At 44.5% G+C, this 23,010-nt stretch overlaps 1 protein-coding gene across 3 annotated transcripts in view; it reads right to left on the minus strand.

Moving 5' to 3' along the window:
* Nucleotides 1-6,674, minus strand: part of LOC110487886 (proto-oncogene tyrosine-protein kinase Yrk) — a 64,023-nt gene extending 57,349 nt beyond the window's left edge. For all 3 annotated transcript variants that reach the window (XM_036971171.2, XM_036971170.2, XM_090227471.1), the window contains exon 1: nt 6,328-6,674. The gene's annotated coding sequence lies outside the window, so the exon portion shown is untranslated. The remainder of the gene's footprint in view (nt 1-6,327) is intronic.
* Between the last annotated feature and the right edge of the window lie 16,336 nt (nt 6,675-23,010).

A 23,010-nucleotide genomic window follows, 5' to 3' on the forward strand; every position in this document is an offset into this window, starting at 1 on the left:
TCTGGCCTAGTTACAGAATCCTTTCTCTCTCTCTCATTCTGGCCTAGTTACAGAATCCTTTCTCTCTCTCACTCTGGCCTAGTTACAGAATCCTTTCTCTCTCTCATTCTGGCCTAGTTACAGAATCCTCTCTCTCTCTCATTCTGGCCTAGTTACAGAATCCTTTCTCTCTCTCTCATTCTGGCCTAGTTACAGAATCCTTTCTCTCTCTCATTCTGGCCTAGTTACAGAATCCTTTCTCTCTCTCATTCTGGCCTAGTTACAGAATCCTCTCTCGCTCTCATTCTGGCTTAGTTACAGAATCCTTTCTCTCTCTCATTCTGGCCTAGTTACAGAACCCTTTCTCTCTCTCATTCTGGCCTAGTTAAAGAATCCTTTCTCTCTCTCATTCTGGCCTAGTTACAGAATCCTCTCTCTCTCTCATTCTGGCCTAGTTACAGAATCCTTTCTCTCTCTCATTCTGGCATAGCTATAAAATCCTTTCTCTCTCTCATTCTGGCCTAGTTACAGAATCCTCTCTCTCTCTCATTCTGGCCTAATTACAGAATCCTTTCTCTCTCTCAATCTGGCCTAGTTACAGAATCCTTTCTCTCTCTCCTTCTGGCCTAGTTACAGAATCATTTCTCTCTCTCATTCTGGCCTAGTTACAGAATCCTTTCTCTCTCTTTCATTCTGGCCTAGTTACAGAATCCTTTCTCTCATTCTGGCCTAGTTACAGAATCCTTTCTCTCTCTCTCATTCTGGCCTAGTTACAGAATCCTTTCTCTCTCTCACTCTGGCCTAGTTACAGAATCCTTTCTCTCTCTCATTCTGGCCTAGTTACAGAATCCTCTCTCTCTCTCATTCTGGCCTAGTTACAGAATCCTTTCTCTCTCTCTCTCTCATTCTGGCCTAGTTACAGAATCCTTTCTCTCTCTCATTCTGGCCTAGTTACAGAATCCTTTCTCTCTCTCATTCTGGTCTAGTTACAGAATCCTCTCTCTCTCTCATTCTGGCTTAGTTACAGAATCCTTTCTCTCTCTCATTCTGGCCTAGTTACAGAACCCTTTCTCTCTCTCATTCTGGCCTAGTTAAAGAATCTTTTCTCTCTCTCATTCTGGCCTAGTTACAGAATCCTCTCTCTCTCTCATTCTGGCCTAGTTACAGAATCCTTTCTCTCTCTCATTCTGGCCTAGTTACAGAATCATTTCTCTCTCTCATTCTGGCCTAGTTACAGAATCCTCTCTCTCTCTCTCATTCTGGCCTAGTTACAGAATCCTCTCTCTCTCTCATTCTGGCATAGCTATAAAATCCTTTCTCTCTCTCATTCTGGCCTAGTTACAGAATCCTCTCTCTCTCTCATTCTGGCCTAGTTACAGAATCCTTTCTCTCTCTCAATCTGGCCTAGTTACAGAATCCCCTCTCTCTCTCTCTCTCTCTCTCTCTCTCAAATTACCTGGTTTCAGTGCCTGTGAGGGTTTCTCTGGGCTTGACTACAGGCCCACAGACAATCTTCCTGCGCTTCTCACACTCACTTTGTTTGAAAAATAACTGTCATTTAACCAAACCCCAAAAAAAGTTTGTGTAATTGTGCTGGTTTTGTTTTTGCTGAGTGAGTGTGTTGAGTAACTTCAGATTTTTTTTAGGGGGGGGGGGGGGGGGGGGGTGTTGGCCAGTGAAGCATGAGGGGCTGCGCTTACAGTTCACACTGAGCCTGTTAAATCAGTTATTTTGAAATCAAATTACAGAGCAATAATGGAACACTAGATTAGGAGAAAATAACGGTGGTGAATCAAAGGCTGCATCTGACATCATGACAGTGTAGCCTATTCCTTATATATGCCTAGTGTACTCTAGGCCTACTAGGATATTTTTGTTCAGAGACATATAGCGAGGGGCAATACAGAAGAAGGAATCCTTGGTGTCCACATCACCAACAAACTAATATGGTCCAAGCACACCAAGACAGTTGTGAAGAGGGCACAACAAAACCTATTCCCCTTCAGGAGACTGAAAAGATTTGGCATGGGTCCTCATATCCTCAAAAGGTTCTACAGCTGCACCACCGAGAGCATCCTGACTGGTTGCATCACTGCCTTGTATGGCAACTGCTCAGCCTCCGACCACAAGGCACTACAGAGGGTAGTGCTGACGGCCCAGTACATCACTGGGGCCAAGCTTCCTGCCATCCAGGACCACTATACCAGGCGGTGTCAGAGGAAGGCCCTAAAAATTGTCAAAGACACCAGCCACCCTAGTTATAGACTGTTCTCTCTGCTACCGCACGGCAAGCAGTACTGAAGCGCCAAGTCTCGGTCCAAGAGGCTTCTTAACAGCTTCTACCCCCAAGCCACAAGACTGCTGAACATCTAGTCAAATGGCTACCTGGACTATTTGCATGGCCCCTCCCCTCCCCACCACTGCCACTCTCTGTTGTCATCTATGCATAGTCACTTTAATTAACTCTGCCTACATGTACATACTACCTCAACTAACCGGTGCCCCCGTACATTGACTCTGTACCGGCACCCCACTGTATATATATATATATTGTTATTTTACTGCTGCTCTTTAATTACTTGTTACTTTTATCTCGTATTCTTATCCATATTTTTTTTTTACTGCATTGTTGGTTAGGGGCTCGTAAGTAAGCATTTCACTGTAAGGTTGTATTCGGCGCATGTGACTGATACAATTTTATTTGATTTTGATTACATAGGGAGAGATGCTACATAGGGAGAGATGCTACATAGGGAGGGATGCTACATAGGGAGAGATGCTACATAGGGAGGGATGCTACATAAAGAAGGACACTACATAGGGAGGGATTCTACATAGGGAGGGATGCTACATAAGAAGGAATGCTACATAGGGAGGGACGCTACATAATTAGGGGTGCTACGTAGGGAGGGATTCTACATAAGGAGGGAGGGTACAAAGGGAGGGACACTACATAGAGAGGGACACTACATAGAGAGGGAAGCTACATAAGGAGGGATGCTACATTGGGAGGGATGCTACATAGGGAGGGATGCTACATAGAGAGGTACACTACATAGAGAGGGACACTACATAAGGAGGGACAATACATAAGGGATGCTACATAGGGAGGGATGCTACATAGGGAGGGACACTACATAGAGAGGGATGCTACATAAGGAGGGATGCTACATAGGGATGCTCCATAGGGAGAGATGGGGATGCTACATAGGGAGGGATGCTACATAAGTAGGGATGCTACATAGGGAGAGATGCTACATAGGGAGAGATGCTACATAGGGAGGGATGCTACATAGGGAGGGATGCTACATAGGTAGGGATGCTACATAGGTAGGGATGCTGCATAGGGAGGGATGCTACATAGGGAGGGATGCTACATAGAGAGGGATGCTACATAAGGAGGGATGCTACATAGGGATGCTCCATAGGGAGAGATGGGGATGCTACATAGGGAGGGATGCTATATAGGGAGGGATGCTACATAGGGATAAATGCTACATAGGGAGAGATGCTACATAGGGAGGGATGCTACATAGGGAGGGATGCTACATAGGTAGGGATGCTACATAGGTAGGGATGCTGCATAGGGAGGGATGCTACATAGGGAGGGATGCTACATAGGGAGGGCAAAAAGTACAACAGTAGAGGAATATGGCTGTGGTCAAAAGTAGCCTAGTGTGGCCTCCGGGGTGGAGCATCCCTACTTATGTAGCATCCCTCTCTGTGTAGCATCCCCATCGCTCCCTATGGAGCATCTCTATGTAGCATCCCTATTTATGTAGCATCCCTCCCTATGTAGCATCCCCATCTCTCCCTACGGAGCATCTCTATGTAGCATCCCTATTTATGTAGCATCCCTCCCTATGTAGCATCCCCATCTCTCCCTACGGAGCATCTCTATGTAGCATCCCTATTTATGTAGCATCCCTCCCTATGTAGCATCCCCGTCTCTCCCTATGGAGCATCTCTATGTAGCATTCCTCCTTATGTAGCATCCCTCTCTATGTAGCTTTATTCCCTCTCTATGTACCCAGAGATTCTGGGTTCGAGCCCAGCTGCAGCTGGCCGTGACCGGGAAGCCCATGGGGCAGTGCACAATTGGCCCAGTGTCATCTGGGTTAGGGAGGGTTTGGCCGGCAGAGATATCATTGTCTCATCACGCACTAGCGACTCCTGTGGGCCGGGCGCAGTGCACGCTGACCAGGTCGCCAGGTGTACGGTGTTTCCTCCGACACATTGGTGCGGCTGGCTTCCTGGTTGGATGGGCGTTGTGTTAAGAAGCAGTGCGCCTTGGTTGGATTGTGTTTAGGAGGACGCATGGCTATCGACCTTCGCCTCTCCCGAGTCCGTATGGGAGTTGCAGCGATGAGACAAGATAGTAACTACTGCCAATTGGATACCACGAAATTGGGGAGAAAAAAGGGGGTAAAATCATTTTAAAAGTAGCCTAATGCATTATAAGGGAAATAAGATACGGCCTGACACTTTTCTGTTTTCTGAACTTTTCCATCTCTCCCTCACCCTTCATCACTCACTCTCTCTTTTTGTACCCCACCCAACCTACCCCTGTACCTCTCACACAGTGGAGGCTCCACAGAGGAGGAAGGGCCGACCATCCTCCTCAGCAAATGTTATTCAAATTAAAATTGTAAAACATTTAAAAAGTTATAATTTTAGGATAAAACTATACCAAATATATTCACGTCACCAAATAATTGATTAAAACACACTGTTTTGCAAAGAAGGTCTACAGTACTCTGTGAGGTAGCACCATGGTGTAGCTGGAGGACAGCTAGCTTCCGTCCTCCTCTGGGTACATTGACTTCAATACAAAACCTAGGAGGTTCATTGTTCTCACCCACCTTCCATAGACTTACACAGTAATTAGGAAAACTTCCAGAGGATGTCCTCCAACCTATGAGAGCTCTTGTAGCATGAACTGACATGTTGTCCACCCAATCAAAGGATCAGAGAATGAATCAAGTGCTGAAAGCATAAGCTACAGCTAGCTAGCACTGCAGTGCATAACATGATGAATCTAGTACTGAAAGCATAAGCTACAGCTAGCTAGCACTGCAGTGCATGAAATATGTTGAGTAGTTGACTCAAAGACAATAGTTGAAAAGTTTTTAACAAATGAATTTCTTACAAAATGAAGAGAGAAGCAAGAGAGAGATAGAGCGAGATTGTCACTATAGAGCGATATATTGTTAACTATAATGTTACTGCGTGATTGAATTTGTCCAATAGAAAACTCTTGTTTGCAACACCCTATATCAGCTAGATGCAGGCAAGCTTGTGTGCAATGCTGTATTGAATGTGTCACTGTCTGTCCATGTGTCACTGTCTGTCACATCAAGTTTTTCTCTCGACCTGTGTGCACCTACGTTGCAAACTTCATTCATAGGCTAGGTTGTAGCAACCTCATGATGGGTATAGGGAAAATGTTAGTATCATGTAGTAGCCTAAACCTATTGATGTTACATTGAACTGGATGAATGGAATATGAATTACAGTCATCCAATATGCTGTAATAGAAATAAGGCCATGCTCATGAAAAAAATAATTGTCCTCCCTCATCTTAAAACGGCACCGACCTCCACTGCTTTCTCTCTTTCCCTGCCCTCTCTCTCTCTTTCCCTGCCCTCTCTCTCTCTTTCCCTGCCCTCTATCTCTCTTTCCCTGCCCCCTCTCTCTCTTTCCCTGCCCTCTCTCTCTCTTTCCCTGCCCTCTCTCTCTCTTTCCCTGCCCTCTCTCTCTCTTTCCCTGCCCTCTCTCTCTCTTTCCCTGCCCTCTCTCTCTCTTTCCCTGCCCCCTCTCTCTCTTTCCCTGCCCTCTCTCTCTCTTTCCCTGCCCCCTCTCTCTCTTTCCCTGCCCTCTCTCTTTCCCTGCCCTCTCTCTTTCCCTGCCCTCTCTCTTTCCCAGCCCTCTCTCTCTCTTTCCCAGCCTTCTCTCTCTCTTTCCCTGCCCTCTCTCTCTCTTTCCCTGCCCTCTCTTTTCTCTGTATATCCCCACTATTCCTCTATTTCGTTACATTGAAGGTTATGCTTTGAGATAAAAATAAATAAATGGGCTCCTAGACTGCTCACTTCTCAGTATCCTATCACTACTGCTCCACTCACACCCTGCTGTGTTTCCTGTTAACCAGGAGACAGAGAGAGAGGACCTGTGCCCTCAGAAATAGGGGGAAACAGCCAAAACAATATACATTTACATTGCTACACCCGGACATTTGAACTTTACCCTAGATACACTTACATATACCGAGTATATAGTTTAGGCTACAGAGCTTTACACTCAGTCTCACAAAGCTAAATAAGAGTCGCAAACATACACCGACTGACTCACCGGAGAGCACGAAGGGTCGTCAGTTATTCGCGCGGGCTGGCGGAGAGAGGTGTGAACAGCAACAGGGAGTTCCAGGCGCACGGGACAGAACGGGATGAGACCGTGGCTCGCGGAGCGCTCCTCTAGAGGGGATGTGAACGTGAGGCGCTCTCTCTTTGTCCGGAAGGGTTGGATTGACTGTCACGCGCACTGACTGACGTCCACTCCGAAGCGCGCACCCTGGATGTGCTTGTGTTTTAACCGGAAAAATAGAAATCTGGTTTACGTGATTCATGTAGAAATTGTTCAAACGCAAAGTCCGGTGATTTGACAAAACCGCTGAGCCCGGGAATAGAACCGCTGGGCCTGTCCCAACCAGGTAGTCCCTTCCTACTATCCTGCTAGAGAGACACATATGTTTCCCATGCAAATAAAGCCCTCGAGTTGATTAAATTGAATTGATATAGAAACACCCAGATAGACAGAGAGACACTCTCTCTCTGTCGGCATCTAGAGAGGTGTGCTACTGGAAGCGGATAAAGTGTGATCTCGCCTACAGTCTATAACTAAGGAACGGGTTTTCAGCATAACATCAGTTTGTTCAAGGCTGGAGACATCATAGAGATAAAGAGTAATGACGTATTTTGTAGGCATTAACTCCGCCATGGTTCGTTGGCCAAAATCTACCGGAAAAATGAATGGCGTGTTTGTAGAGTCTGTGGTGAACATAATACGTTTTGTTCTATGAAGATAATCTTCATTGGATAACTTCAATTTTTTTATTCAGAAAAATCTATGTAATTATGAAAAATAAAGCGCATAAATGATTAATAATTCATTAGGGTAATGTTAACTGACTGCTATTATCTCGTAGAACAAAACGGATAAGAGCTCCTAAACCTGTGTTAACCTCCGACTTTATTTTCCGACTTTATTTTCGGCATCCCGAGTGGCGCAGTGGTCTAAGGCAGTGCAAGAGGCGTCACTACAGTCCCTGTTTCGATTCCAGGCTGTATCACATCCGAATGTTATTGGGAGTCCCGTAGGGCAGCGCACAATTGGCCCATCGTCGACCGGAGTAGGCCATCATTGCAAATAATGATTTGTTCTTAACAGACTTGTCTAGTTAAATAAATGTTAAATGCATAGATATGTATTTTTTTCATTCCCCATTAATATAGCCCATATGGATGGCTGAACGAACCAGAGGTAATATCTTTCCGGGTTTTAGGACTACAAACTGGCGAGCTTTGTTCTCTGTTGGGAACAAGAGGTTATAATGATTTTAGAGTTCAATGAAACTCAGAAATTGATGGAGGAGCCAGTAAGAGAAGGGATGAGCTTCTTCTTTGTCTCCACGCGGTGGCCAGTTTGTGGAACTGCAGATGCGATTCACTATATATTCTACCTCCTGGTGATGTCATACGGAAACGCAATGACAACTTTCACTGCTATGCGGAAGACACACAGCTGTACATTTCGTTGAAACATGGTTAAGCCCCCAATTGCCCGCCCTGGAAGCCTGTGTTTCAGACATAAGGAAGTGGATGTCGGCATATTTTTTACTTTTAAACTTTGACAAAAACAGAGATGCTAGTTTTTGTTCCCAAGAAACAAAGAGATATGCTGTTGGATCTGACAATTAATCTTGATGCTTGTACAGTCGTCTCAAATAAAACTGTGAAGGACCTCGGCGTTACTCTGGACCCTGATCTCTCTTTTGAAGAACATATCAAGAATATTTAAAGGACAGATTTTTTTTCCATCTTCGTAACATTGCAAAAATCAGAAACTTTTTGTAAAAAATGATACATAAAAATATATCCACGCTTTTGTCACTTCTAGATTAGACTACTGCAATGCTTTACTTTCCAGCTACCCGGATAAAGCACTAAATAAACTTCAGTTAGTGCTAAACAATGGCTGCTAGAATCCTGACTAGAACCAAAACATTTGATCATATTACTCCAGTGCTAGGCTCTCTACACTGGCTTCCTGTTCAGGCTAGGGCTGATTTCATGGGCTAGGTCCTACGCATCTCTGTGAGGACAGACACTGTAGATGAGAAGCAAGTACAGAGAGTGAACATTAAATAAAACATGGACATGAAAGAGAACACGGACAGCATCTGGACAGGGGAAACGTAAATGACAATATATTTATTTGATTTGTTTCACCTTTATTTAACCAGGTAGGCAAGTTGAGAACAAGTTATCATTTACAACTGAGACCTGGCCAAGATAAAGCATAGCAGTGTATGATGTGAGTAAATGAGGTGAGATAAGGGAGGTAAAGGCAAAAAAAAGGCCATGGTGGCGAAGTAAATACAATATAGCAAGTAAAACACTGGAATGGTAGATTTGCAGTGGAAGAATGTGCAAAGTAGAAATACAAATAATGGGGTGCAAAGGAACAAAATAAATAAATAAATACAGTAGGGGAAGAGGGAGTTGTTTGGGGTAAATTATAGATGGGCTGTGTACAGGTGCAGTTATCTGTGAGCTGCTCTGACAGCTGGTGCTTAAAGCTAGTGAGGGAGATAACTGTTTCCAGTTTCAGAGATTTTTGTAGTTCGTTTCAGTCATTGGCAGCAGAGAACTGGAAGGAGAGGCGGCCAAAGGAAGAATTGGTTTTGGGAGTGACCAGAGAGATATACAGTGCCTTGCGAAAGTATTCGGCCCCCTTGAACTTTGCGACCTTTTGCCACATTTCAGGCTTCAAACATAAAGATATAAAACTGTATTTTTTTGTGAAGAATCAACAACAAGTGGGACACAATCATGAAGTGGAATGACATTTATTGGATATTTCAAACTTTTTTAACAAATCAAAAACTGAAAAATTGGGCGTGCAAAATTATTCAGCCCCCTTAAGTTAATACTTTGTAGCGCCACCTTTTGCTGCGATTACAGCTGTAAGTCGCTTGGGGTATGTCTCTATCAGTTTTGCACATCGAGAGACTGACATTTTTTCCCATTCCTCCTTGCAAAACAGCTCGAGCTCAGTGAGGTTGGATGGAGAGCATTTGTGAACAGCAGTTTTCAGTTCTTTCCACAGATTCTCGATTGGATTCAGGTCTGGACTTTGACTTGGCCATTCTAACACCTGGATATGTTTATTTTTGAACCATTCCATTGTAGATTTTGCTATATGTTTTGGATCATTTTCTTGTTGGAAGACAAATCTCCGTCCCAGTCTCAGGTCTTTTGCTGACTCCATCAGGTTTTCTTCCAGAATGGTCCTGTATTTGGCTCCATCCATCTTCCCATCAATTTTAACCATCTTCCCTGTCCCTGCTGAAGAAAAGCAGGCCCAAACCATGATGCTGCCACCACCATGTTGGACAGTGGGGATGGTGTGTTGCTTTTACGCCAAACATAACGTCTTGCATTGTTGCCAAAAAGTTCAATTTTGGTTTCATCTGACCAGAGCACCTTCTTCCACATGTTTGGTGTGTCTCCCAGGTGGCTTGTGGCAAACTTTAAACAACACTTTTTATGGATATCTTTAAGAAATGGCTTTCTTCTTGCCACTCTTCCATAAAGGCCAGATTTGTGCAATATACGACTGATTGTTGTCCTATGGACAGAGTCTCCCACCTCAGCTGTAGATCTCTGCAGTTCATCCAGAGTGATCATGGGCCTCTTGGCTGCATCTCTGATCAGTCTTCTCCTTGTTTGAGCTGAAAGTTTAGAGGGACGGCCAGGTCTTGGTAGATTTGCAGTGGTCTGATACTCCTTCCATTTCAATATTATCGCTTGCACAGTGCTCCTTGGGATGTTTAAAGCTTGGGAAATCTTTTTGTATCCAAATCCGGCTTTAAACTTCTTCACAACAGTATCTCGGACCTGCCTGGTGTGTTCCTTGTTCTTCATGATGCTCTCTGCGCTTTTAACGGACCTCTGAGACTATCACAGTGCAGGTGCATTTATACGGAGACTTGATTACACACAGGAGGATTGTATTTATCATCATTAGTCATTTAGGTCAACATTGGATCATTCAGAGATCCTCACTGAACTTCTGGAGAGAGTTTGCTGCACTGAAAGTAAAGGGGCTGAATAATTTTGCACGCCCAATTTTTCTGTTTTTGATTTGTTAAAAAAGTTTGAAATATCCAATAAATGTCGTTCCACTTCATGATTGTGTCCCACTTGTTGTTGATTCTTCACAAAAAAATAAAATTTTATATCTTTATGTTTGAAGCCTGAAATGTGGCAAAAGGTCGCAAAGTTCAAGGGGGCCGAATACTTTCGCAAGGCACTGTACCTGCTGGACCGCGTGCTACCGGTGGGTGCTTCTATGGTGACCAGTGAGCTGAGATAAGGGGGGACTTTACCTAGCAGGGTCTTGTAGATGACCTGGAGCCAGTGGGTTTGGCGATGAGTATGAAGCGAGGGCCAGCCAACGAGAGCGTACAGGTCGCAGTGGTGGGTAGTACAGTGGGGCAAAAAAGTATTTAGTCAGCCACCAATTGTGCAAGTTCTCCCACTTAAAAAGATGAGAGAGGCCTGTCATTTTCATCATAGGTACACTTCAACTATGACAGACAAAATTGGAGAAAAATAATCCAGAAAATCACATTGTAGGATTTTTAATGAATTTATTTGCAAATTATGGTGGAAAATAAGTATTTGGTCACCTACAAACAAGCAAGATTTCTGGCTCTCACAGACCTGTAACTTCTTCTTTAAGAGGCTCCTCTGTCCTCCACTTGTTACCTGTATTAATGGCATCTGTTTGAATTTGTTATCAGTATAAAAGACACCTGTCCACAACCTCAAACAGTCACACTCCAAACTCCACTATGGCCAAGACCCAAGAGCTGTCAAAGGACACCAGAAACAAAATTGTAGACCTGCACCAGGCTGGGAAGACTGAATCTGCAATAGGTAAGCAGCTTGGTTTGAAGAAATCAACTGTGGGAGCAATTATTAGGAAATGGAAGACATACAAGACCACTGATAATCTCCCTCGATCTGGGGCTCCACGCAAGACCTCACCCCGTGGGGTCAAAATGATCACAAGAACGGTGAGCAAAAATCCCAGAACCACACGGAGGGACCTAGTGAATGACCTGCAGAGGGCTGGGACCAAAGTAACAAAGCCTACCATCAGTAACACACTATGCCGCCAGGGACTCAAATCCTGCAGTGCCAGACGTGTCCCCTTGCTTAAGCCATGTCCAGGCCCGTCTGAAGTTTGCTAGAGAGCATTTGGATGATCCAGAAGAAGATTGGGAGAATGTCATATGGTCAGATGAAACCAAAATATAACTTTTTGGTAAAAACTCAACTTGTCGTGTTTGGAGGACAAAGAATGCTGAGTTGCATCCAAAGAACACCATACCTACTGTGAAGCATGGGGGTGGAAACATCATGCTTTGGGGCTGTTTTTCTGCAAAGGGACCAGGACGACTGATCCGTGTAAAGGAAAGAATGAATGGGGCCATGTATCGTGAGATTTTGAGTGAAAACCTCCTTCCATCAGCAAGGGCATTGAAGATGAAACGTGGCTGGGTCTTTCAGCATGACAATGATCCCAAACACACCGCCCGGGTAACGAAGGAGTGGCTTCGTAAGAAGCATTTCAAGGTCCTGGAGTGGCCTAGCCAGTCTCCAGATCTCAACCACATAGAATATCTTTGGAGGGAGTTGAAAGTCCGTGTTGCCCAGCAACAGCCCCAAAACATCACTGCTCTAGAGGAGATCTGCATGGAGGAATGGGCCAAAATACCAGCAACAGTGTGTGAAAACCTTGTGAAGACTTACAGAAAACGTTTGACCTCTGTCGTTGCCAACAAAGGGTATATAACAAAGTATTGAGATAAACTTTTGTTATTGACCAAATACTTATTTTCCACCATAATTTGCAAATCAATTCATTAAAAATCCTACAATGTGATTTTCTGGATTTTTTTTCTCATTTTGTCTGTCATAGTTGAAGTGTACCTATGATGAAAATTACAGGCCTCTCTCATCTTTTTAAGTGGTAGAACTTGCACAATTGGTGGCTGACTAAATACTTTTCCCCCCACTGTATATGGGGCTTTGGTGACAAAACGGATGGCACGATGATAGACTGCATCCAATTTATTGAGTAGGGTATTGGAGGCAATTTTGTAAATGACATCACCGAAGTCGAGGATCGGTAGGATGGTCAGTTTTACGAGCGTATGTTTGGCAGCATGAGTGAAGGATGCTTTGTTGCAAAATAGGAAGCCAATTCTATATTTAATTTTGGATTGGAGATGTTTGATGTGAGTCTGGAAAGAGAGTTTACAGTCTAACCAGACACCTAGGTATTTGTAGTTGTCCACATATTCTAAGTCAGAACCGTCCAGAGTAGTGATGCTGGACGGGCGGGCAGGTGCAGACAGCGATCGGTTGAAGAGTATGCATTTAGTTTTACTTGTATTTAAGAGCAGTTGGAGGCCACGGAAGGAGAGTTGTATGACATTGAAGCTCGTCTGGAGGGTTGTTAACACAGTGTCCAGAGAAGGGCCAGAAGTATACAGAATGGTGTTGTCTGCATAGAGGTGGATCAGAGAATCACCAGCAGCAAGAACGACATCATTGATGTATACAGAAAAAAAAAGTTGGCCTGAGAATTGAACCCTGTGGCACCCCCATAGAGACTGCCAGAGTTCCAGACAACAGATTTGACACACTGAACTCTGTCTGAGAAGTAGTTGGAGAACCAGGCGAGGCAATCATTTGAGAAACCAAGGCTGTTGAGTCTGCCGATAAGAATGTGGTGATTGACAGAGTCGAAACCATTGGCCAGGTCGATGAATGCAGCTGCACAGAATTGTCTCTTATCGATGGTGGTTATGATATCGTTTAGGACCTTGAGCGTGGCTGAGGTGCACTCATGACCAGCTCGGAAACCAGATTGCATAGCAGAGAAGGTACGGTGGGATTCGAAATGGTCGGTGATCTGTTTGTTAACTTGGCTTTCAAAGACCTTAGAAAGGCAGGGTAGGATAGATATAGGTCTGTAGCAATTTGGGTTGAGAGTGTCTCCCCCTTTGAAGAGGGGGGTGACTTGCAGCAGCTTTCTAATCTTTGGGGAGTTCTATCTTGTCTATCAGCTTTCCAATTCCTTTGGCAGTTCTATCTTGTCAGAAAACGTAATAGTTAGGGATGGAAATTTCAGGGTTTTTGGTGGTCTTCCTAGGCCAGGATTCAGACACGGCCACACATGGACATCCAGGTTGGAGGGGGGGATAAAGCAGTGAATAAAACAAACTTAGGAAGGAGGCTTCTAATGTTAACATGCATGACACCATGGCTTTTACGGTTATGGAGGTCAACAAATGAGAGCGCCTGGGGAATGGGAGCGAAGCTAGACACTGCAGGGCCTCGGTTAACCTTTACATCACCAGAGGAACAGAGTAGGAGTAGGATAAGGGTACGGCTAAAGGCTATAAGAACTGGTCGTCTAGTACATTCGGAATAGAGAGTAAAAGGAGCAGGTTTCTGGGCACGGTAGAATAGATTCAAGGCACAATGTACAAACAAAGGTATGGTAGGATGCGAGTACAGTGGAGGTAAACCTGTGCATTGAGTGACGGTGAGAGAGATATTGTCTCTAGGAACATCATTTAAACCAGGTTAGGTCACTGCATGTGTGGGAGGGGGAACTAAAGGGTTGGCTAAGGCTTATTGTACAGGGCTAGAGGCTCTACAATGAAATAAGGCAATAATTACTAACCAAAACAGCAATGGACAAGGCATATTGACATTAGGGAGAGGCATGCGTTGCCAAGTAATCATTGGATCCAGTGAGTAGCTGGGCGAGCTGGAGACACGGTGATTCAGACAGCGAGCGGGCCGGGGCTAGCAAGCTAGCAGAAGGGCCTTAGAGGGACGTCGCGATGGAAGGCGTCAGTTGTAGCCCCTTCGTGTGGTTACATCGGCAGATCAGTCGTGATGGATTAGTAGGGTTCCGAGTAGCAGAGGCGTCCAAGTCTAATTGGCAAAAATGGTATAGTGACCGAAGAAATTGACCGATTGATCTATTCAGCTAACAGTCCAATATGCTCCCGTACATCGGCAGATCAGTCGTGATGGATCAGCAGGGCTCCGTGTAGTGAAAGGGTTGAGGCCAGTTAGCAAAATAGGTGTAGTAGCCCCCCAAAAAATTGGCTGATGGACCTCTTCAGCTAACAGTCCAGTGTGCTCTCGACAGCTAGCGGGCCGCGGCTAGCAGGCTAGCAGATGGGCATTCAGGGGACGTCGGGTGGATTACGTCCAGTCGTGAAGGATAAGCAATAAAAGGGGTCCAGGCCAATTGGCAAAATAGGTATTGTAGCCCAAGGAGTGGCTGATGGACCTCTTCAGCTAGCCGGGAGATGGGCCTAGCATAGGCTAGCTGGACCTGCTGTTTTCGACTCTCTACCACACTTGCTGTCTCGACCTCTGAATGCTCGGCTATGAAAAGCCAACTGACATTTATTACTGAGGTACTGACCTTTTGCACCCTCTACAACCACTGTGATTATTATTATTTGACCCTGCTGGTCATCTATGAACGTTTGAACATCTTGGCCACATACTTTTATAATCTGCACCTGGCACAGAAGAGGACTGGCCACTCCTCAGAGCCTGGTTCCTCTCTAGGTTTCTTCCTAGGTTCGTGCCTTTCTATGGAGGTTTTCCTAGCCACCGTGCTTCTACATCTGCATTGTTTTCTGTTTGGGGTTTTAGGCTGGGTTTCTGTATAGCACTTTTTGTATAGAGCTTTATAAATACATTTGTGTGTGTGTGTGTGTGTGTGTGTGTGTGTGTGTGTGTGTGTGTGTGTGTGTGTGTGTGTGTGTGTGTGTGTGTGTGTGTGTGTGTGTGTGTGTGTGTGTGTGTGTGTGTGTAATGGCCAGATCAATTAATCCATCCATTAATCACATCCATTAATCACACTGCACAAACCAAGTGTTCGTGTTTGTTAATGACTGTGAATCTCTCTGGGTCCCAGGCAGGTCAGGTAGAGGAGAGGAGGAAGTGGTGTCATCAGTGGAGCAGGTACCCCTTATCATGAATAGTCCCAACACGCCAGCCTCCCCCTCCAAGCTACCTTCCTGAATCAAATCAAATCAAACTTTATTTGTCTACCCCAGTGGTAGTGGTCTGGGCAGTGGTCTGCCCGAAACATGTAGGTGTTACAAACTCAGTCAGGGAGAAGTTGAAACTGTCAGTGAAGACACTTGCCAGTTGGTCCGCGCATGCTTTGAGTACACGTCCTGGTAATCCATCTTGCCCTGCGGCTTTGTGAATGTTGACCTGTTTAAAGGTCTTGCTCACATCGGCTACCGAGAGCGTTATCACACACTCATCCAGAACAGCTGGTGCTCTTGTGCATGCTTCAGTGTTGCTTGCCTCGAAGCGAGCAGAAAATACATTTAGCTTGTCTGGTAGGCTCACGTCACTGGGCAGCTCGCGTCTGGGTTTCCCTTTGTAGTCCATAATAGTTTTCAAGCCCTGCCACATCCGACGAGCGTCAGAGCCGGTGTAGCAGGATTCAATCTTAGTCCTGTATTGACGCTTTGCCTCTTTGATGGTTCGTCTGAGGGCATAGCGGGATTTCTTATAGGCGTCTGGATTAGTGTCCCTCTCCTTGAAAGCAGCAGCTCTAGCCTTTAGCTCGATGTGGATGTTGCCTGTAATCCATGGCTTTTGGTTTGGATATGTACGTACGGTCACTGTGGGGACGAAGCCGTCGATGCACTTATTGATGAAGCCGATGACTGAGGTGGTGTACTTCTCAGTGCCATTGGATGAATCCCGAAACATATTCCAGTCTGTGCTAGCAAAACAGTCCTGTAGTTTAGCATCTGCATCATCTGACGACTTCCGTATTGAGCGAGTCACAGGTACTTCCTGCTTTTGTTTTTGCTTGTAAGCAGGAATCAGGAGGATAAAATTATGGTCAGATTTGACAATGGAGGGCGAGGGAGAGGTGTGTACGTGTCTTTGTGTGTGGAGTAAAGGTTGAATAGAGTTTTTTTCCTCTGGTTGCACATGTGACAATCTGGTAAATTTTTTGTAAAACTGATTTGAGTTTGCCTGCATTAAATCCCCCCCAACCCTACTCATAACCCCCATCCAGTGTTAAACAAATCCAAATATAATTTAGATTTCAGATTCTTCAAAGTAGCCATCCTTTGCCTCGAAGCCAATCAGTTGTGTTGTGATAAGGTAGGGGTGGTATACAGAACAAAGCCCTATTTGGTAAAATACCAAGTCCATATCATGTCATGAACAGCTCAAATAAGCAAAGAGAAACAACAGTCCATCATTACTTTTAAGACATCAGTCAATGCGGAACATTTCAAGAACTTTGACATTTTCTTCAATCCAGTTGCAACAACCATCAAGCGCTGTTGATGGTTAACTGGCTCTCATGGGGAACGCCACAGGAAAGGAAGACCCAGAGTGTCATGCCCTGATCAGTTTCACCTGTCCTTGTGATTGTCTCCACCCCCTCCAGGTGTCGCTTATTTTCCCCAGTGTATTTATCCCTGTGTTTCCTGTCTCTCTGTGCCAGTGTATTTATCCCTGTGTTTCCTGTCTCTCTGTGCCAGTGTATTTATCCCTGTGTTTCCTGTCTCTCTGTGCCAGTGTATTTATCCCTGTGTTTCCTGTCTCTCTGGGCCAGTGTATTTATCCCTGTGTTTCCTGTCTCTCTGTGCCAGTGTATTTATCCCTGTGTTTCCTGTCTCTCTGTGCCAGTGTATTTATCCCTGTGTTTCCTGTCTCTCTGTGCCAGTGTATTTATCCCTGTGTTTCCTGTCTCTCTGGGCCAGTGTATTTATCCCTGTGTTTCCTGTCTCTCTGTGCCAGTTCGTCTTGTATGTTTCCAAGTCAACCAGTGTTTTTCCTGTTCTCCTGCTTTTTGCTATTCTCCTTTTTCTAGTCCTCCCAGTTTTGACCCTTGCCTGTTTCTGGACTCTGTACCCGCCTGCCTGACCAGTCTGCCTGCCCTGACCTCGAGCCTGTCTGCCACTCTGTACCTCCTGGACTCTGATCTGGGTTTAACCTTTTGCCTGTCCACGATCATTCTCTTGCCTACTCCTTTTGGATTAATAAACATTGTAAGACTCCAACCATCTGTGTCACACAAACCATCACCTTGTGTCATGATACAGAGTTGCCTCAGCTGCAGAGGATGAGTTCATTAGAGTTACCAGCCTCATAAATTACAGCCCAAATAAATGCTTCACAGAGTTCAAGTAAAAGACACATCTCAACATCAACTGTTCAGAGGAGACTGTGTGAATCAGGCCTTCATGGTCTAATTGCTGCAAAGAAACCTCTACTAAAGGACACTAATAAGAAGAGTTGCTTGGGCCAAGAAACATGAGCAATGGACATTAGACCGGTGGAAATCTGTCCTTTGGTCTGAAGAGTCCAAATTTGAGATGTTTGGTTCCAACCTCCGTGTCTTTGTGAGACAGTGTAGGTGAATGGATGATGTCCGCATGTGTGGTTCCCACCGTGAAGCATGGAGGAGGAAGTGTGATTGGGTGGGGGTGCTTTGCTGGTGACACTGTCAGTGATTTATTTAGAATTCAAGGCACATTTATCCAGCATGGCTACCACAGCATTCTGCAGCGATACATCATCCCATCTGGTTTGTGCTTAGTGGGACTATCATTTGTTTTTCAACAGGACACCGACCCAACACACCTCCAGGGGCTATTTGATCAAGAAGGAGAGGGATGGAGTGCTGCATCAGATGACCTGGCCTCCACAATCCCCCTACCTCAACCCAATTGAGATGGTTTGGGATGAGTTGGACCGCAGAGTGAAGGGAAATCAGCCAACAAGTGCTCAGCATATGTGGGAACTCCTTCAAGACTGTTGGAAAAGCATTCCAGGTGAAGCTGGTTGAGAGAATGCCAAGAGTGTTGAAAGCTGGAATCAATCAGTTACAGCTCATCTGTAAAGTGCATTGATATTTTATTTTATTTAACTAGGCAAGTCAGTTAAGAACAAATTCTTATTTTCAATGATGGCCTACCAGGGAACAGTGGGTTAACTGCCTTGTTCAGGGGCAGAACAACAGCTTTTTACCTTGTCAGCTCTGGGATTCGATGTTGCAACCTTCCAGTTACTAGTCCAATGCTCTAACCACTAGGCTACACTGCCATCCCAATATGGTTTGCCTACAAGAATGTGTTTGTGCTGCTCTTGTAGTAATAGGAATTCAAATACTTTAATTTAATATGATCTTCAGTAAGTCACCCACCAGAGGGAGCCGAGAGCCACACAACGCACTTCATAGCAGCTCTATACTATATACTGTGACCTCCTTTACTGCAGCCGAGGTGAGTAAGACATTTAAACGTGTTAACCCTCGCAAGGCTGCAGGCCCAGACGGCATCCCCAGCCGCGCCCTCAGAGCATGCGCAGACCAGCTGGCCGGTGTGTTTACGGCCATATTCAATCAATCCCTATACCAGTCTGCTGTTCCCACATGCTTCAAGAGGGCCACCATTGTTCCTGTTCCCAAGAAAGCTAAGGTAACTGAGCTAAACGACTACCACTTCCGTCATCATGAAGTGCTTTGAGAGACTAGTCAAGGACCATATCACCTCCACCCTACCTGACACCCTAGACCCACTCCAATTTGCTTACCGCCCAAATAGGTCCACAGACGATGCAATCTCAACCACACTGCACACTGCCCTAACCCATCTGGACAAGAGGAATACCTATGTGAGAATGCTGTTCATCGACTACAGCTCGGCATTCAACACCATAGTACCCTCCAAGCTCGTCATCAAGCTCGAGACCCTGGGTCTCGACCCCGCCCTGTGCAACTGGGTACTGGACTTCCTGACGGGCCGCCCCCAGGTGGTGAGGGTAGGCAACAACATCTCCTCCCCGCTGATCCTCAACACTGGGGCCCCACAAGGATGCGTTCTGAGCCCTCTCCTGTACTCCCTGTTCACCCACGACTGCGTGGCCACGCACGCCTCCAACTCAATCATCAAGTTTGCGGACGACACAACAGTGGTAGGCTTGATTACCAACAACGACGAGACGGCCTACAGGGAGGAGGTGAGGGCCCTCAGAGTGTGGTGTCAGGAAAATAACCTCACACTCAACGTCAACAAAACTAAGGAGATGATTGTGGACTTCAGGAAACAGCAGAGGGAACACCCCCCTATCCACATCAATGGAACAGTAGTGGAGAGGGTAGCAAGTTTTAAGTTCCTCGGCATACACATCACAGACAAACTGAATTGGTCCACTCACACAGACAGCATTGTGAAGAAGGCGCAGCAGCGCCTCTTCAACCTCAGGAGGCTGAAGAAATTCGGCTTGTCACCAAAAGCACTCACAAACTTCTACAGATGCACAATCGAGAGCATCCTGGCGGGCTGTATCACCGCCTGGTACGGCAACTGCTCCGCCCTCAACCGTAAGGCTCTCCAGAGGGTAGTGAGGTCTGCACAACGCATCACCGGGGGCAAACTACCTGCCCTCCAGGACACCTACACCACCCGATGTCACAGGAAGGCCATAAAGATCATCAAGGACATCAACCACCCGAGCCACTGCCTGTTCACCCCGCTATCATCCAGAAGGCGAGGTCAGTACAGGTGCATCAAAGCTGGGACCGAGAGACTGAAAAACAGCTTCTATCTCAAGGCCATCAGACTGTTAAACAGCCACCACTAACATTGAGTGGCTGCTGCCAACACACTGACACTGACTCAACTCCAGCCACTTTAATAATGGGAATTGATGGGAAATGATGTAAATATATCACTAGCCACTTTAAACAATGCTACCTTATATAATGTTACTTACCCTACATTATTCATCTCATATTTATACGTATATACTGTACTCTATATCATCGACTGTATCCTTATGTAATACATGTATCACTAGCCACTTTAACTATGCCACTTTGTTTACATACTCATCTCATATGTATATACTGTACTCGATACCATCTACTGTATCTTGCCTATGCTGCTCTGTACCATCACTCATTCATATATCCTTATGTACATATTCTTTATCCCCTTACACTGTGTACAAGACAGTAGTTTTGGAATTGTTAGTTAGATTACTTGTTATTACTGCATTGTCGGAACTAGAAGCACAAGCATTTCGCTACACTCGCATTAACATCTGCTAACCATGTGTATGTGACAAATACAATTTGATTTGATTTGATTTTTGACTAGTTTCTATAGTTACATTCACAAGGAAACAAGTACAGCAAGTACTAGCAGCAATCCCCATACCTCTCCCTTTCTCTCTCCTTCCCCAGTGGATGAGTACAAATAATTTTGCATGAGGTATGTGGTGACTGGGGTGTAATACCATAATCAAACAGCAGAGGGTGCAGCGTGTCACAGCATCACCCAGTCAGCGCCACTCCATCCATGTATGACCAAACAGTTGATTCTCCCAGCTCTACTCAAGTGTCTAGGAGGTAGAGGTTATTGATGTGAGATTCAGAGCTATCTGAGAGTGATATGTTTGTGTGTGCTATATGTCTGTTCCATATGTAGGGTGTCCAATCAAAATCTCATCTTTTGACCAATGGGTAAAATAATATGTTAATTGTGTAGATAATCCTGGAAGAAAAGCAATGGTCCAAACCCCATGTCTCTATCATAATACAATCAAAAATTGTTTTTACCCTTGTAGATGGTCATTCTGGATTCTGTGCAAGAAGGAAGGCTATTGGTTACCTGACAGAGGCTCCCTTTCCCATTGATCTCATCTTTCTTCTCGAATCCACAGGACATAAAACAATATAGAGGTCAGATGGATATGGATTTTGAGACATTGCATTTAGTATTCTCATATTTTAGTATACGCTTTTCATATTCATTCGAAATTCATGTTAATTTCTCGCCAATACAACCTTATCTCTGGGCAACACTTCCTTTTAAGGGGTCCTTATTACATAGTGTAATTACACTAACAAGTATTTTTTGTTAACTATAGCAACTCAGTTACACTCTAAAAAAAATGTGTGATGCAACAAGAGACTTTTAAGATCCTCAAAGTTCTTTCTAAGAACCTTCGGGTTCTTGGCACTGAAAATGCCCCCCAAGAACCCCGTAGGAGGTAGGGTTCATCGAAGAACCTCCTTAGTTGTTGGGGGTTCTTGCAGGAAACTAACTGCCCATCTGAAACACTTGGATTTAAAGGACACCAAGTGGAGGCATTTAAATGAAACATGTAAAGATCTCCTCAATTTAAGGTCGGGTTAGTCCCTTGTATGATCTAAATGGATATTGTTTTACGATGATACCATCCATCTTTTCATATTTGTGAAAATCTTTTTAAAACAGAGACTGGACACAGTTCAATGGATATCAATTCAACAAAGAGGTAAGAAAATGTAGACTATAAGAATATGTTGACTGCTAGCTGTATTGGGTGCAGATGACTGAACTGCTCACTTCTGTGTCTGTGTCTGCAGGTATACAGATGAGGAGACATACAAAGGAATGTCAATAGGTATTGGTATGCAGATCACATGTACCATTCTGCTCCCTGACCTCTTTAGTTAATATCCCAGAGGCCTCTACATTATGGGTAAGGGATGTGTATGAAAACCATTATCAAAACAGTTTTTTTTTTCATTCACATTCACCACAAAAAACCAAGGTATGAATAATGTCTGTGCATGTTTTGTTAATAAATATAACAGGAAACCTGTTCGATCACCATGTACTACAAAATCATTCTGGCTGTGGATACGGGATACATCAACACAGTAACGTCGACAGGACAGAGGATAAACACATTGAACTTGGGGCTCTGCTGGGAGTTTACCTCATATATACATTTATTTATTTATTCTGCTTTGCCACTAAAATCTAAATATACGCTGACAACTAAACTATTGTGTTATTGTTGTTATTGTTATGCATATTAATATTATGCATAATAATAAGAGAGGGAGGGTGAGTCCAAAAATTAACCCCAAAACGTCCTTCAAAATGTCCTTCAAAACATCCTTCAAAACGTTCTTCAAAAGGTTCTTCAAGTATCCATTAAAAGGGGTTTCCAGGGGTTCCCCCACAGTTTCAATGTGAAGAACCTCTAAAGGATACCCCAGGAACCTTTTTTTTTTAGAGTGTATAACGGTGACAAACTGTTATGGCCTACATAAGACTGCACCCGACTGCAGAGCTTTCTGTTCAGCACCACGGGGTGAATCATCACCAATGTTACACCTAGCAAATCAACAGAGCCTCATCTGGCAGCGAAAATGATCATTCAGCCTCATTTACTGTCTTTTTAAAAACCATAGCTGACACGGCTGACTTGCTAAAAAAAATATATATATATCGTTTCTACTGACTCCTTGTTGTGTAACTCGATTTAAAAAAAAACGCATTCTCCTTCAAATAAAAACGAATGCCGACATGAGTTTTGAATTTTTAACCATACAGAAACATTATTACATCTATGTTCAGTAGATTTATAATGTTTGTTCATATATCATTATCAGCTAGCTCTAAATATAAGCAAGTGCAGGCAAACGAGCTGCGACGAGGTAGTCCTTCGTTCAGCACTTTCAAAACGAACACCAACAGAAATTCCGATAGGTGTTAGTTCAGATAAAATCAGCGAGATATTGAGGCCTTACTTAACTCTTCTTTACGTCACCACTGAGAGAGAGAGAGAGAGAGACACGGTTAGCCTCCAATTTGAATAA

Source organism: Oncorhynchus mykiss, chromosome 30 (assembly GCF_057628025.1).
Source record: "Oncorhynchus mykiss isolate SJ-2025 chromosome 30, ASM5762802v1, whole genome shotgun sequence".
In the NCBI taxonomy this organism is placed as follows: Eukaryota; Metazoa; Chordata; class Actinopteri; order Salmoniformes; family Salmonidae; genus Oncorhynchus; species Oncorhynchus mykiss.